This window comes from Oncorhynchus kisutch, linkage group LG22, assembly GCF_002021735.2.
Source record: "Oncorhynchus kisutch isolate 150728-3 linkage group LG22, Okis_V2, whole genome shotgun sequence".
NCBI lineage: Eukaryota > Metazoa > Chordata > Actinopteri > Salmoniformes > Salmonidae > Oncorhynchus > Oncorhynchus kisutch.
In genome coordinates, this window is record NC_034195.2 from 34,007,724 (window position 1) to 34,023,364 (window position 15,641).

The following is a 15,641-nucleotide window of genomic DNA, read 5'->3' on the forward strand; positions in this document are numbered from 1 at the left end:
GACATTTCTGATTAAGGCAACAACGGGACCCACTGAAATTGGTGACGAATTTGAATTTGGTCAATTAGCCTGCTGAGTTAAAGAAGGCAGTGGCTTTGGGAGTTTTTAGATCTCAGGCAAGGCTACTTTTTACATGAGCAGTGTTCACCAAATAACCGCTAGTCATTCTAAACCCCCAATATAACCTTTACTACTTCAACAGAAAATAGTGAACTTGTTGTTAAACCCACAATGACTACACCTGACCAGATAATGACACCCATTCAACAAACACACGAACAAACACATGCACAATAGCTTGTGAGTGTGTTATATGAAGGTAAACTTGTTTAACATTTAAATAGATATATAGGTGGGGGGCGTCGAGGTTGCATCGTCAACCAACGAGGAGCAGCATTCCAAAGCACGAGACAGAGAAGAAAAGGGGTGAACAGGAGGAGGGGAGGTGGGGGAAGTGAACGCGCGATAGAGCGAAGTGAGGCAGAGCTCGTTCAGTCGGACTGTTGAGCACCGGAGCTCCACGGATTACTGTGATATAAATCCGTCTGTTTGGTTTCTGCTGCTGCGCTCGCTCATGCCCTGGGCGCACTGACGGCTCGGCTCGGCATTTCAGTGGTCGAACGTCTCTGAAGCGGATGCGCGAGACCCCGAGAAGGGAAAGAAGAGACTGAAACTTATTTTCCAATAACTCCGTGACGAAATTAAAGGTGAGAGGCTATTATTATGCATGTACATTACATGTTTACAGTACATGAGCTTTTGCCTTTAAATGGGATAATAATAATAATAATAATAATAATAATACATTTGCACTACTAGTAATACATGAATGACAAATTATAATTATGATGATCAGCCCACGATAATTAATGATTATTTGATTATAGGCTAATTACTATCATTATTATAATTATTGTCACTATCATTATTCTTCTTACTCTTCTTATTATGTCCATGCTTCTTTACACCAACTTAAAGTAGTCTTAATGTGGTCAGCCATCATATGGTCCAAACGCCCATATACTGCATTTATAATGGCATGGTCAGGAACAGTGTTGGAGCGCTCCTCCCTTAAACAATGGTCTGCACTTCAGATTACGCGCGTGGGCTAAACAGGTGCACGAGGAGTCCATTTTAGGCAGCACATCAATCTGCACTCCCTCTAGAATCCAAAAAACATCTGCCAATTGTTACATTACATTGTCTTCACATTGTTTTATATAAACCTAATAAAGGATAAACCTGCAACTAAAAGCTATAATTCAAGATGTGTTTCTGCCATAAAACACTCTCATCTAGTATAATAGTGAGTCGCCAATGTTTGCAGACAATGTGTCGTAATTACGTCACGGTATATCGTGCATCGGGGCTTCAAATTGCGTTGATATAATCCTTCTACCAAATGTCTCCACGGCTCCATACCTCTGTGCCAAATCGCGCGTTTTGCACGAACTGCATCATATCTGTTGCCCCGCGCAGCATTCCCACGTGTGTGGCAGGTAGCCTGCCAGGTCTTACTCAACCCGAGACAGAGAGAACAATGAAGAGAGATCATTGATTGGAAGTTTGTTTTAGTGTTGTATGTCCAAGTTCTTCTAGCGGTCATTCAGTATCTTATCGGTGTTCAGTATTTTATCAGTTGTCAATGAGCTAATACGTAGTCTTCTACATGGCCATATCCGTTATGTTTGGTAAGCAGAGTTATCTTGCATTGACTATTAGTTATAAAGGCTTTGGTTTCTCGGAGCCTACCTGGTCTGTTGTTACTGTAGCCAAAGGATGGAAAACTGGCGGCCATCAAATCAATAAGTATATATATACAGTACTAGTCAAATGTTTGAACACATCTACTCATTCCGGGGTTTTTCTTAATTTTTACTGTTTTCTACATTGTAGAATAATTGTGAATTCATCATAACTATGAAATAACACATATGGAATCATGTAGTAATCAAAAAAGTGTTAAACAAGTCAAAATATATTTTATATTTGAGATTCTTCAGTGTTTTCACACACACACAAAAGTGCTATATATTTACAATTTACCTCCCCTTCCTTGAACCAATCACTTCGCACCTCCTCCCCTCATTCAATTGCATACTCATGCACACAAGATTTGGTTGGGCCCCCCCCCACCTCATGGGCAAAACATTTTAGTGACACCCCGCTTCTTAACAGTGGAGAGAAACAACGTTTTAAAGTACATTTCCTGGAATTATACACATGTTGCCATGGTGCATCTGGAAATAAAGTTTTCTGTAATTGAATTCATTTTGCCATGGGGTGGAGAGAAAATTGTGCAATTGCATAACACATTTCATGCAATTCTGCCCATTTTGCCATGGGGTGGAGAGACATTTTATCATTTTTAAAGCTAATTCCTGCAATTCTGCCCATTTTGCCATGGGGTGGAGAGACATTTTAGCATTTTTAAAGCTAATTCCTGCAATTCTACCCATTTTGCCATGGGGTGGAGAGACATTTTAGCATTTTTAAAGCTAATTCCTGCAATTCTACACATTTTGCTATTACTTATGCCATATTTATATAATATCTGAGTGACATTGACGAACAAAATCAATGCGGCCGCGGGGGTCCACACACACACACTCTTCTCCATGGAAACATGCTCTCTTGGCACTTGATTGCATTCACATTACTCTGACAGCCTTTCGTTTGAACACAACCAGAGGACATGTTTCCAGATCCAACATCAATCACCACTTGGGTGATATTGGTGGTCGAAGCCGGACAGAGTGGAGGTGTCTTGTCAGGCCTTCAGGGGCTTTGATAAATGCATGTAGAAGATTATGAGTTAATGTTTCATCCTCCAGTGGGAGTCAGTCTGTAGGGACAGTGGCTTGCTGGAGCTTGTGTCTTCAGGCCAGGACCTGATAAAATTGTGGCCGCGTAATTTTAGGGAGAATAGGGAGGGGAAAGGGTCCATGTGTCTAATATGTTTTGTCCCGAGCCCGGAGGCTGCACCCGTAGACTGCAGCACTCGCTGGCTGCTGCCATACATGAATGAATACACTGCAGACATTCAGGGGGAGCTTAATGCACGCCCATTACATGTATATGTGTATCTGGAAAGGGTGCACACAAACGTGTGTGTATCTCGCAAGGGACTGTCTCGAGTGTCAACAGCCGTTTACAATAATCTATATGAATGTGCTTCTGGGAGAATGATTCTAAGGACGAGGCTCACATTAGGTTTGTCATAGTATTCTCCAGTATTTGTACTCCCTGAATGCAGAAATAGACTTCATGGAATTGCAAAATCCATATCTAATCTCCTTGTTGTTTTGTATTGCCTATATTGGTGACTCCATGTGAAAAACCAGAGGAGGAGAAGGAGCTGTCCAGTCCTCATGGATCTTGTGATTTTCTAGAGGGCTCTCTTGGTCTGATTGGGGTGTCTGAGGCTAGTCTGTTAACCTGGGAAAAGGATCTGGATTACTATGGGAGATTATTAGTCTATGGGAGATTATCCAGAATCCTTCCTAGATTACGCTATGCATTGCCTCTGTAGAGGAAAAACAGAAAACGCAATAAGATACATATACACCGAATGCTAATTCTAACCCTAATTGTAACCCTAAACCTAACCCTTAAACTGTCCTAGTGGGAACATTGGTAGTTCAGGTACCGACAAGGATAGTAATACAAGATCACGCCCGCCCGCCCGCCCGCCCGCCCGCCCGCCCGTCCACGCAACCACACCCACACACACACACACACACTAGGTTAAACCCTGGAGTGGTGCTGATCTAAGTGGACAAAGCCAAAACAATATTAAACAGAATCTATTATCTCAAACATCTTTGAAGGCATGTTTACGTACAGTATGTGTGCGGGGGGGGGGGGGGTCTCTGCTTCTGAGAGGGAAAAAACACGTGTAGGGGACAAGGGAGATATAAAAATGAGCTCACGAAGGCACATTGGGAATATGGGAGGAATAAGGAGTAGCTGCTCAAATTTGCCAAAACATACGATCCTATATGCTTTTTTTGCCCTAATTGATCACTCTTTAATATATAGCGAGAACATAGATATGTAATATAGCAGTTATCCAACTAATATTTTCCACTCTAATTGAAAGAGGGTGCCTTCCCCTATGATGCTGTGGAAGTGGGAGGGGAGGAAAATTAAGGGCTGATAGACTGGGAAAGGCCAGATGGTGGATTGGAGTTAACCAATAAACAAGAAATAACTCAAATAAATGAAATGGCCTTCACGCTGGTGCAGATGTTGTTAAAGAAAGACTATACATTAACATCAACACTAGGTTCTCCACATGGGGTAGACAACAAAGTGTTCTTCTTGTTATAACAGCCAGGCTCGTTCACATGGCACAAAGATTACTCACAGTTGAGTGTGTGTGTGTGTTCACTTGGTAATAGAGCTCAGGTAGAATGGAGGGAAGTGATACACTTTCATTTTCTGGCAGCAGAGGAGAGAAATGTATATATGAGAGAGAAAGAGAAAGGGAGAGAGTGAGAGAGAGACAGTGAGAGAGATGGTGTGAAAGTGAGAGAAAGTTAGAGAGGGCGAGAGTGAAAGTGAGAGAGGGAGGGAGGGAGAGAGAGAGAGGGAGATGATGAAAGGGAGAGCGAGAGGGAGGAAGAGGGTACATAGAGTGATCTATCAGGTATTTTATTTGGAGGAGAGGAGATAAATGGGCGGAGGGGTGACAGTGGTGTTGGTGTTGGTGGTGGTGGGTTGGAGGTTGGTGGAGGTAGAGAGACAGTGGGACACTGTTTGATGCTAAGCGTCGCTCTGTGTGCTGAGAGGGTGAGGCCATAAGGGGGTTGCAGGGCAGTGCCATCCTCCTAGACATTAGGCATCTGTTACCTGTCACCTGCCAGTGGTAGTCAACCTCTCTCTCTCTCTTTGCTGCTTCTCTGAGATAGCCAGACCTGGGAAAGACTGCTACTGAAAGAGAGATAGCGAGAGAGAGGGTGTGGGGGGTAGGGAAGAATAGAAAGGAAGAGACAGAAAAATATGCAGTATAGGTTGAGATGAGAGAGGGAAGGCAAGCAAAGATGAGAAATTAGAGTGTGCATTTATGTGTGTGTGTGTGTGTTTCCATTCATAGGGCTTCACTGTGGGCTCGCTGGCATTCTGTAGCATCTAGCTCTTGAGTAATCCTCCTGGGAACATGCAGAAACTGCCAAAGTATAATCCAACTCCCTTTTCACCGTTCACCACCCTATTCTCTCTACATCTCCCTTTACTCTCCCCTGCATATACTGTATCACACTCCCTCCCCTGTCCCGTCAAACCCTGTGTTTCTTCCTCTACTCTCCCCTGGCTATCTCTCTCTCTTCCTCTAATCTCCCCTGTCTCTCCCTCTTATCTCCCATGTCTATCCCTCTGTCTTTCTCTCTAATCTCTCGTCTATCTCTGTAATCTCTCGTCTATCTCTGTCTCTCCCTCTAATCTCCCCTTTCTATCTCTCTGTCTCTACCTCTAATCTTCCGCTGCCTATCTCTGTCTCTTCCTCTAATCTCTCATGTGTCTCCCTTTCTCTCCCTCTTATCTCCCCTGTCTATCCCTCTGTCTCTTCCTCAAATCTCCCCTGTATATCCCTCTGTCTCTCTCTCTAATCTCCCCTGTATATCCCTGTCTCTTCCTCTAATCTCCCCTGTATATCCCTCTGTCTCTCCCTCTACTCTCTGTCTCATCTCTCCTGTCGCTTTCTCTTTCTCCCTGGTCACCCTGTTTCATCATCCCATCTGTTTTTTGCCTCTCTCATTCTCTCCTCATCTCCTTCTCTGTCTTTCTCACTCTTCCCCTGGTCCTTCAATTTCATCAATCCATCTCTTTCCTTTTTTCTCCCTCTCTTTTACTTTCTTCCTTTTCCCTCACTGACACCTTTCTTCCCATTATCGCTGGCACTCTACACTACTATTCTTCCTATCTGCTTTATATGACTCTCCCTTTTCTAAAGGATACTTGCTATTTTTGCAGCTGTAGTCCTCCCTGAGAAAAAATGATAGCCCTTTCCTAAGGGTTGCACAAACAAAAGCCCCTTTCCTTGCTCCTTTTCCCTCTGTATGACTGCACCACAACAGACACACAGGCATTCACCAGCCTGCCTACCCGCCTTCCTGTCTACCGGCCTGCCTGCCTACTCGCCTGCCTGCCTGCACATGGTCGGCACACTAATAGATCTCCGCTGGTCATAGGCAAAAACATTTCCTCTAATTTAGAATATCTATTATTCTGGGTCCCTGCGGATAGCCTGTGTAGGAAAGAATCTAGTCCCAATTGTGTTTTTCATAACTGTTTGCTGTTTCCTCACCTTCTCTCAGCAGTTTGATTCTGTTTTGAATAATGAATCCCTTGAGACTTGCGTTCAAGTTTTTCCTAATTATCCTAAACTGTGCTTCTAGGAAAGATGAATGGCATTACAGCTCACAATTCTTCGAAATATAGTGTGATAAAGCTATCGCTAACACAAACAAGCTATTTTGGTTTTATCTTCCCTGGTTTGGTGTTCAGGAGAGGGGCAAAGTGCACAGGTGGACAGTTGTCACATAAGAACATGTCTTACTGTAGAACATTACAGCACTGTAGCTGAAATGTTGTGTATTCTTTCCTTTTACAGAAAAATAGACATGATTCCCTTATGCATATATTTTACAGTAGTCTGCCTTAGTTGAATGTTATAGTAATGGCTAGTGAATTTGAATTTACTTACAATTTGTAGGCTAGCTGATAACGGTAAAAGCCCAAAAAAGGTAGGAAGTTACAGTTGCAAAGTAGGCCAACTCTGAGGTCAGATCAAATGTCAGTCTAGAATGTCCCTTACAAACATTGATATAGCCATCTAAATCAATATCTGTAAGGATATGTGACAAACTCTTGCAAAGTGTATAGAATAGACTCCAACTCACAGAAATCCATGCATTTTCCTCACATAGAATGTTTGCGTCAGATCCCAACTGTACTTGTGTATTGTTCAATATTCTATAGTTTTAGTGGAATCTTACTGCTCTCTGAATGGTTTCAAGATTTGAAGTGCGCTTCTCTTGAAAGGCATCCTGTCGTATGACATAGATACCCATCGAAGCCCCATATACTACCCACCACTGCGACCTGTATGCACTCGTTGGCTGGCCCTCGCTCCATATTCATCGCCAAACCCACTGGCTCCAGGTCTTTGCTGGGTAAAGCCCCACCTTATCTCAGCTCACTGGTCACCATAGCAGCACCCACCCGTAGCACGGGCTCCAGCAGGTATATTTCACTGGTCACCCCCAAAGCCAATTCCTCTTTCGCCGCCTTTCCTTCCAGTTCTCTGCTGCCAATGACTGGAACGAACTGCAGAAATCACTGAAACTGGAGACTCATATCTCCCTCACTAGCTTTAAGCACCAGCTGTCAGAGCAGCACACAGATCACTGCACCTGTACATAACTCATCTGTAAATAGCCCATCCAACTACCTCATCCCCATACTGTTATTTATTTTACTCCTTTGCTCCTTCTCTACTTGCACACTCATCTTCTGCACATCTATCACTCCAATGTTTAATTGCTAAATTGTAATTATTTTGCCACCATGGCCTATTTATTGCCTTACTGTCACAGCTGTTGAAAGAACTGGACCAAGGTGCAGTGTGGTGAGTGCACATATTCCTCTTTATTTAGGATGAAAGACCATAAACAAAGTCAACTTCCCACAAAGACCGGTGGAAAAAGAGCTACCTAAGTATGGTTCTCAATCAGAGACCATGATAGACAGCTGTCCTTGATTGAGAACCCTACCCTGCCAAAACATAGAAATACAAATAATAGAATATAGAATACCCACCCCAACTCACACCATGACCAAACCAAAATAGAGGCATAAACAGGATCTCTAAGGTCAGGGCGTGACACCCTTATCCTACCTAATTTGCACACATTGTATATAGACTTGTTTCTATGGTATTATTGACTGTATGTTTGTTTATTCCATGTGTAACTCTGTGTTGTTGTTTGTGTCAGACTGCTTTGCTTTATCTTGGCCAGGTTGCAGTTGTAAATGAGAACTTGTTCTCATCTAGCCTACCTGGTTAAATAAAGGTGAAATAAATCAAATAAAGTAATATCAAGGACGGAAGCCCAAGATTAATATTTGTATGGAGGGGGTGGCAGGGGTGGGCTGGGGGGGGGGGGGGGGGGCTAGTACAGACCAGGGATGGGTTATAGTGGTCAGTATTCACAGATGCAATGTGAATGGCTTGCCCCCCTCTCTCTCTTCAAACCCAAACCACCCACGATCCCCTTGGCACCCGCTCCAGCGGAATTCAGGTCAGCAGGGAGGGTGCACTCTTTTTGTTCCTTCTCTTGGCACCAAAGCCCATGCCACTGAGAAACAATCCCCCATTGTGGGTAAACAAAAGAATCATCATTATTAAAGCACATTAAGGAATCATTAAAAACAAATGGAAGAGCTCATCCGAACAATTGTCCCAATATGTAGCACACCAGACTCCGAGCGGCCATCAGATGGACACAGCATTGAGAGTGGGCGTTGTTTTTTGGCACTCACTTTGCACTTTGCACATAAACCAAGCTGTTGGTGAGTACCATATCTTGTTGGTGATAAGATTGGTTGGAGTTTTATGCCATGAATAAAAAATTATACTATTCAGCATATACAGATGTAGTATTTTAATTTGATCTCCCTGTTTTTGCAGGAAATGTCCTGAACAGCAGTGTATTTGAGGTTTAAAAAGGTTTCTAAAGTTTTTCATTTTCACTTAAAAATGTATCAAAACCTACACAAATATCCATTAATGATAATCCACACAATAGTTCACATGTCCTGTTGCTGCAGGATTATTTTCCTGCAGTGGGAAACTGGTCAAATTAAGATCCTACATATGTAACTGTTATTGTAGACAGTAGGAACCCGGTCCCACTAGGCCATCCTGTTTCTCTCCCTCCAGTGAAACCACTCAGCAGGGAACACAAGAGGTGTCTCCACAGCCACTAGGGAGCTGTACAAAAATAATCTGACAAACAATATCTGACCACTCTCAAGCACTGTGGTCCAAGTCGGTAGCAAGCGGATCATGAAAACACACACCTCCTCTCCTCCTCCATCAACGCCCCCTCCCTCCATCTCTCCCCTCCTTCCTTGCTTTCCTCCCTTTTCTCTCTCCCCCAAATCCTCAATTTAGTGCCATAATGGTCCTGTGAGGCAGGTTTGTGTGCTGTTTTGTGCAGCTCAGGGGGATCGGTGGGCATTAATGTCCCTCTTGACTATGTAAATAGCCAGGGCTGTGGGAGCACAGAGCTGAGCTGCCACTTGTCTGCTTAATTGCAGAGAGCTCCATCACTTTCAGACACTCCGGGAGCCAAAAGGGGGACATGCATGAGAACTTCAGCACCAAGGACAATGGCCACACTCTGAAGAGTATCCACGACACCCTGGGCTCACCTCCCTCTCCTTCCGGAGGTTCCCCCTTTCCATCTTTTTACCCCTACTCCTCTCCCCCCGAACTCCTAATGCTTCCCTATCATCCCTACCCCATAGCCCCCAACCTCCCTCGTGTACTCCCCTCTCCCCTTCCCACCCCCATACCTCAGCCTATCCCCAAACCGAGCCGATGGAGCATACAGCCCCATTTTGTTTACCTCACTGCTTTTCCAGCGGAACACACAACAATCCCCTTCATTGCCTGTTTGTCAGACCCCTTTTCAGAACTAAAAGACAAGAGTGAGGGAAAGAGAGGGCGAGAGAGAAAAAATACACAAAAAAACAGAAGAAACAATTAAAAACCTCTTGTGAACCCTGCAATATAGCGGTTTCCCAGCCCTGGGGCCTGTGAACTAACTTGGAGGCCTCTAAAGTGGTCCATTATGCCAGCAGGGCTGGCGTGTTCCAAGAGCGCCTCTCCTCAATTGCTGACCAACACAGAAGGGGTTTTGTTCCAGGCTTCTTGGCTCACCACACCATGTACTGGTTAATTAGGACCTGCATTAATGTATCTACCCATCTGTCCACCTACAGTAGGCCCTGTTACTCCACAACCGTCTCTGTCTAAACCTTGCCCACTCCACCTGTAATTTTTGTTAGACACATTTGGAATTGTGTATCGTGTGCTGCCGTGGGTATTGTATAGTATCGGAGTAGGGAGAGGCAAAGGAAGCAACTGAATGTGTTGTCTCCATAGTTGAACTGCAAGTCAACTAGGGCTGTTGTGGTCATGACATTTTGTCAGCCGGTTATTGTCATGCAAAAGCCTGCCGGTCTCACGGTAATTGAACGTTAGTTAACATAAATACATTTTGCATCTCCAGCCCTCCATCATACAAGATGCATAGAAGCCACTGATACAGGCCTTTGGAACATCTACATTTCAATAAGTCTAATAAATCATTTTAAAATACTCCATCACAATATATACATTATTGGAAACATCATATGAAGAAAATGTATTTCAGAAGAACAGAATATGAGTTGGCCTACTGCATGCTACTGTATCTGGCTATGCTCCATGCCATAGGCTGTAGGCTTTTTCATTTATCTGACAAGATATGCTTTATAGTAAAAAATAATGTAATTAAGCTTAGCTGAATAAAAGAGAAAGGATATTTTTCCCATTCCGGAGCGAGTGTGCATATGAAGTGGCTATGTTGAGCGTAAAAGTGATCACTTAAAACAGGTCCTACAGTATATGCTAGATTTTGAGTTATTTGGCAACTTTAGTTTTGAAAGATACAAACTTTTGAATGTCTTAGAAATCAACACATATATGGGCTGCATGGTGCGACTTAATGATGATTTGAGAAAGTCGCAAAAAAAGGTTGTGTTCTGTTGCTTGCCTTAGGCTGCACAGCTGTTCTCTCATCAAGTGATCATATTTTCACCCATCAGACTATTCTTAATTTAAACTTGTCTTTACTAATATATCAAATTAGTTTAGATTTAGAATGGCTCATTATCAAATGGGAAGGAATAGGTGCAGGGGAATGCACTCGAATAGCGAATGGAGGACGCACGCTTTCCCGAAGGTCCATTTTTCAATTATGCTGGTTAGACTACTTCAGTTTTATAGCGGAGCATCTGCTTAATATTAGCAGCTGAGAAATACATATAACAACACTTATTTCACTCCTAGCATCAACCAATGTTTTAGCAGCATGCTCTCTCTGCGTTCAAGGTGATATTCCACCCAAAATCTATATGCCATGGGCTCTCCAACCCTATTCCTGCAGGTACCCAGTGTTTATTATGGAAACCAGGTGAAATCTGTTCGGGAACATTGATGTAGTAACATGTTTTCACAAACTAAATATGTTTCACTAAACTGTTGACAGCCTACTTGAGAAAGGAATAAAGAAGAGAGAGGAGGCGATGGAAATGCACAGTGGTGAGATATTCTGCCTCTAAAGGTAATGTGTCAGCCTATTCATTATATAAAAAAATGCCCTATTAGCAGGCTTTTCAAAATCAAATACAAATGCAATATAATGTTAGGCTAACTATGTAGCCCTGCACAATCAATGAACCATCAGCATGGCCTAGGCCTATAGGTTCTCTCTCTGACTCATGGATAGAACATTTGGAGCGTAGCATAAGGTAACCAGTCCATCCAGTATGCATAATAATGCAGTCCACACTCAAAGATGATTACTCCAATTCGTTTAATTTTGGAGTAGAGGGTACCAAAGACATCTTCAATCAGTTTTATTTTATGTTTTTCTGGCATGCATAATATGCAGTAGGCTACATATTGTATAACAGTACAAATATAGTTTTAATTCAGGGTTTTCTTCGGGCTTGGGCTCATATTAGCCAATGCATAGGCATAAGCTTTAATATTCATATGGGTGTTTTGAATGAATCATCACCTTAGAAAGTGCTGTCCATTTCGTTGTGTTAGCCTTGGAAACAACATCCACAACGACCATGTTTTACACTCAGTTTCAACCTGCTGTTGAACTTCTTTCTTCAAACTGATCATCACAGTGATGTGAGTTTTAAAAGCCATATACTGTTTTGATGATGTGTGTTTGATGTGATTTTTGAATGCATTTGCATTGATGTCAGAGTGGTTAGAGAGACAATAGAGCCCTGAGTACCAAGTCATTAAGACCTGATGGTTGTTAGCAAGTTGTGTACTACCAAAGCATGTCCAGAGGGCATAACAGGAGAATACAGTGACTGCCCGTTTGGCGGTAATATGGTAACCGCAACAGTCCTGAACTCAACTTCATGTTGAGATGTGTGTGGCCCTCAGGGACCCTCCAAGTGTTTCTCATGCTAATACAATAGCTAACAGCCAGTCTTTGATGAGAGGGATGCAAGGTTTTCTACAGTATAAGCTCTAGGCCAGGATACCCCAACTGGCAGTGGTTTTATTTGGCCCCCCAAGTTTTCTGAGATGTTCTTCATTGTTGGACATACAAGATTGTAAAAACACTAGGAAATCAGCTCCAAGTGATTTTAATTTTGGAAATCTGTTCCCAAATATTCCCAGCATAATAGAGAGATAAATGTGGACTCCCAAGTGGTGCAGCGGTCTAAAGCACTGCATCTCAGTGCTAGAGGTGTCACTACAGACCCTGGTTCTATTCCAGGCTGTATCACAACTGACCGTGATTTGGAGTCCCATAGGGCAGTGCACAATTGGCCCAGTGTCGTCTGGGTTAGGGTTTGGCAGGGGTAGGCCGTCATTGTAAATAAGAAGTTGTTCTTAACTGACTTGACTAGTTAAATAAAATGTAAAAATGTAAGCAAGGTTTAAAATGATGTTTTAGTCAAATATTATATCTGTTTGGGCTTCTTGCATTCAATTTGCAGTCTACAAATGATTTGTAATTATGTTCCAGCCCCCCTACCATGCGCTCAAGAAAACAATCGTCCTGCGGCTGAATCTACAGTAGTTGATGAGTCCTGCTCTTGGCCTTCTTATGGTTGGATGGTTTGAGTGTAGATGGCCCACTTATGGGGTGTGAATTGTTTTCTCATAATCACCTTTAATGTGCAGATGTAAAGGTTTTCATACAGTTTACACTGAAGGCTGTTATAAACTCCGGGAGTTGACATGACAGCTGTAAAAATGTTCTATCCATGTTATTGTATTGATTGATACCTTATCAATCCTTTTAAGTAAATGTATGGAGTGTGCTTGCAACCATATACAGTGCCTTCAGAAATAATATTTACCCCTTGACTTATTCTACATTGTGTTGTGTTACAGTCTGAATTCAAAATGTATTAAATATGTTTTTTTCTCACCCATCTACACACAATATTCCATAATGACATAGTGAAAACATGTTTTTGGAAATTTTAGCAAATGTATTGAAAATAAATCTCATTTACATAAGTATCTGCACACCTGGGTCAATACTCTGTAGAAGCACCTTTGGCAGCAATTAGAGCTGTGAGACTTTCTGGGTAAGTATTTTTAGAACTTTCCACACCTGGATTGTGCAATATTTGCGGATTCTTATTTCAATTGTATTTTTTTATGTCATGCTCTGTCAAATTGGTTGTTGATCATTGCTAGACAACCATTTTCAGGTAGATTTAATTCAAAACTGAAACTCGGCCATTCACTGTCTTCTTGGTAAGCAACTCCAGGGTAGATCTGTCCTTGTGTTTTAGGTTATTGTCCTGCTGAAAGGTGAATTCGTTTCTCAGTGTCTGGTGGAAAGCAGACTGGACCAGGTTTTCCTCTAGGATTTTGCCAGCGCTTAGCTCTATTCCATTTCCATATCCTAAAAAACTCCACATTCCTTAACGATTATAAGCATACCCATAACATGATGTAGCCACCACTATTCTTGAAAATATGGAGAGTGGTACTAAATAATGTGTTGTATTGGATTTGCCCCAAAAATAACACTTTCTATTCAGGACAAAAAATTGCTAATCTAAATGTGTTGCAATATTACTTTAGTGCCTTGTTGCAAATAGGATGCATGCTTTGGAATATTTGTATTCTGTATAGGCTTCCTTCTTTTCACTCTGTCAATTAGGTTATTATTGTGGAGTAACTACAATGTTTTAGATTCATCCTCAGTTTTCTCCTATCACAGCCCTTAAACTCTGTAACTGCTTTAAAGTCACTATTCCTTCCTCTCTGGTAACTGAGTTAGGAAAGACAGCCTGTATCTTTGTAGTGACTGGGTGTATTGATACACCATCCAAAGTGTAATTATTAACTTCACCATGCTCAAAGGGATATTCAATATCTTATTTCTTTATTTTTATCCATCTACCTATAGGTGACCTTCTTTGCGAGGTGTTGGAAAACATCCCTGGTCTTTGTGGTTGAATCTGTATTTGAAATGCTGTCACATTTGTTGAAATGAGCGGACCAAGGTGCAGCGTGGTAGGCGTACATTTTCCTTTTATTTTAAATGACATCGAAAAACAAACGTAAAGCTACATGCAGTGCAGAAAGCATCTAAGCACAAACAAGATCCCATAACTAAAGGTGGAAAAAAAGGCTGCCTAAGTATGATACCCAATCAGAGACAACGATTGACAGCTGCCTCTGAATGGGAACCATACCCGGCCAACAAAAACTAGAATGCCCACCCAAATCACACCCCGACCTAACCAAATAGAGAAATAAAAAGGCTCTCTACGGGCGTGACAAATGCACTGCTCGATTGGGGGACCTTACAGATAATTCTATGTGTGGGGTATAGAGATGAAGTAATCATTAAAAAGTCATGTTAAAAACTATTATTGCACACAGAGCGAGTCCATGCAACTTATGTGATTTTTAAAAATGCATTTTCACCCCTTTTTTCTCCCCAATTTTGTGGTATCCAATTGGTATTAGTTACAGTAATGTCTCATAGCTGCAATTCCCATACGGACTCGGGAGAGGCGAAGGTCGAGAGTCACGCGTCCTCCGAAACATAACCTAACCAAGCCGCACTGCTTCTAGACACAATGCCCATCCAACCCGGAAGCCAGGCGCACCAATGTGTCGGAGGAAACACCGTACACCTGGCGACCGTTTCAGCGTGCACTGTGCCCGGCCCGCTATTATGTGACTTGTTTAGCAAATTTTTACTGCGGAACTTATTTAGGCTTGCCATAACAACGGTTTGAATACTTATTGAGTCAAGACATTTTAGCTTTTCATTTTTTTATGAATTTGTAAAAGTTTCACTTTGACATTATGGGGAATTATGTGTAGGCTAGGGACAAAAAAAATCTCAATTTAATCTATTTTAAATTCAGGCTGTAACAACAAAATGTGGAAAAAGTCAAGGGGTGTGAATACTTTCTGAAGGCACTGTATATTACATGTCTCTCAGATATGGGAAGTCACCTGTCCCAACATCCCTGTCCCTCTCCCCCTCCACTCAGTATTTTTGTTAAACAGAAAACCCAAACATATGGCAGCAGATCCACAAGGTCTGCCATGAGAGGTGACTGTATAGTTCCCTTAAGGAAAAGCACCTTTAGTAAATCAGTTTTCTCTGTGAGAGCTTCCCATGTCTGGAATACACTGCCATCAGACACAGATAACTGCTTCACATATCACACTTTCACAAAATGCTTGAAGACATGGCTAAAGGTCAATCAGATTTTTGAACATAATCCCTAGCTGTGTATTGCCGCTTTCCATGTTGTCTGTTGTCTGTAGCTTGTGAGGTGTGGGGACA

General features: G+C 42.3%; 1 protein-coding gene across 4 annotated transcripts in view; it reads left to right on the forward strand.

Moving 5' to 3' along the window:
* The first annotated feature begins 447 nt into the window (after window positions 1-447).
* LOC109867359 (excitatory amino acid transporter 2) overlaps window positions 448-15,641 on the forward strand; it is a 59,873-nt gene continuing 44,679 nt past the window's right edge. For 3 of the 4 annotated variants that reach the window (XM_020456480.2, XM_031801770.1, XM_020456482.2), the window contains exon 1: window positions 448-707. The gene's annotated coding sequence lies outside the window, so the exon portion shown is untranslated. The remainder of the gene's footprint in view (window positions 708-15,641) is intronic. The other variant, XM_020456481.2, reaches the window with a different exon arrangement.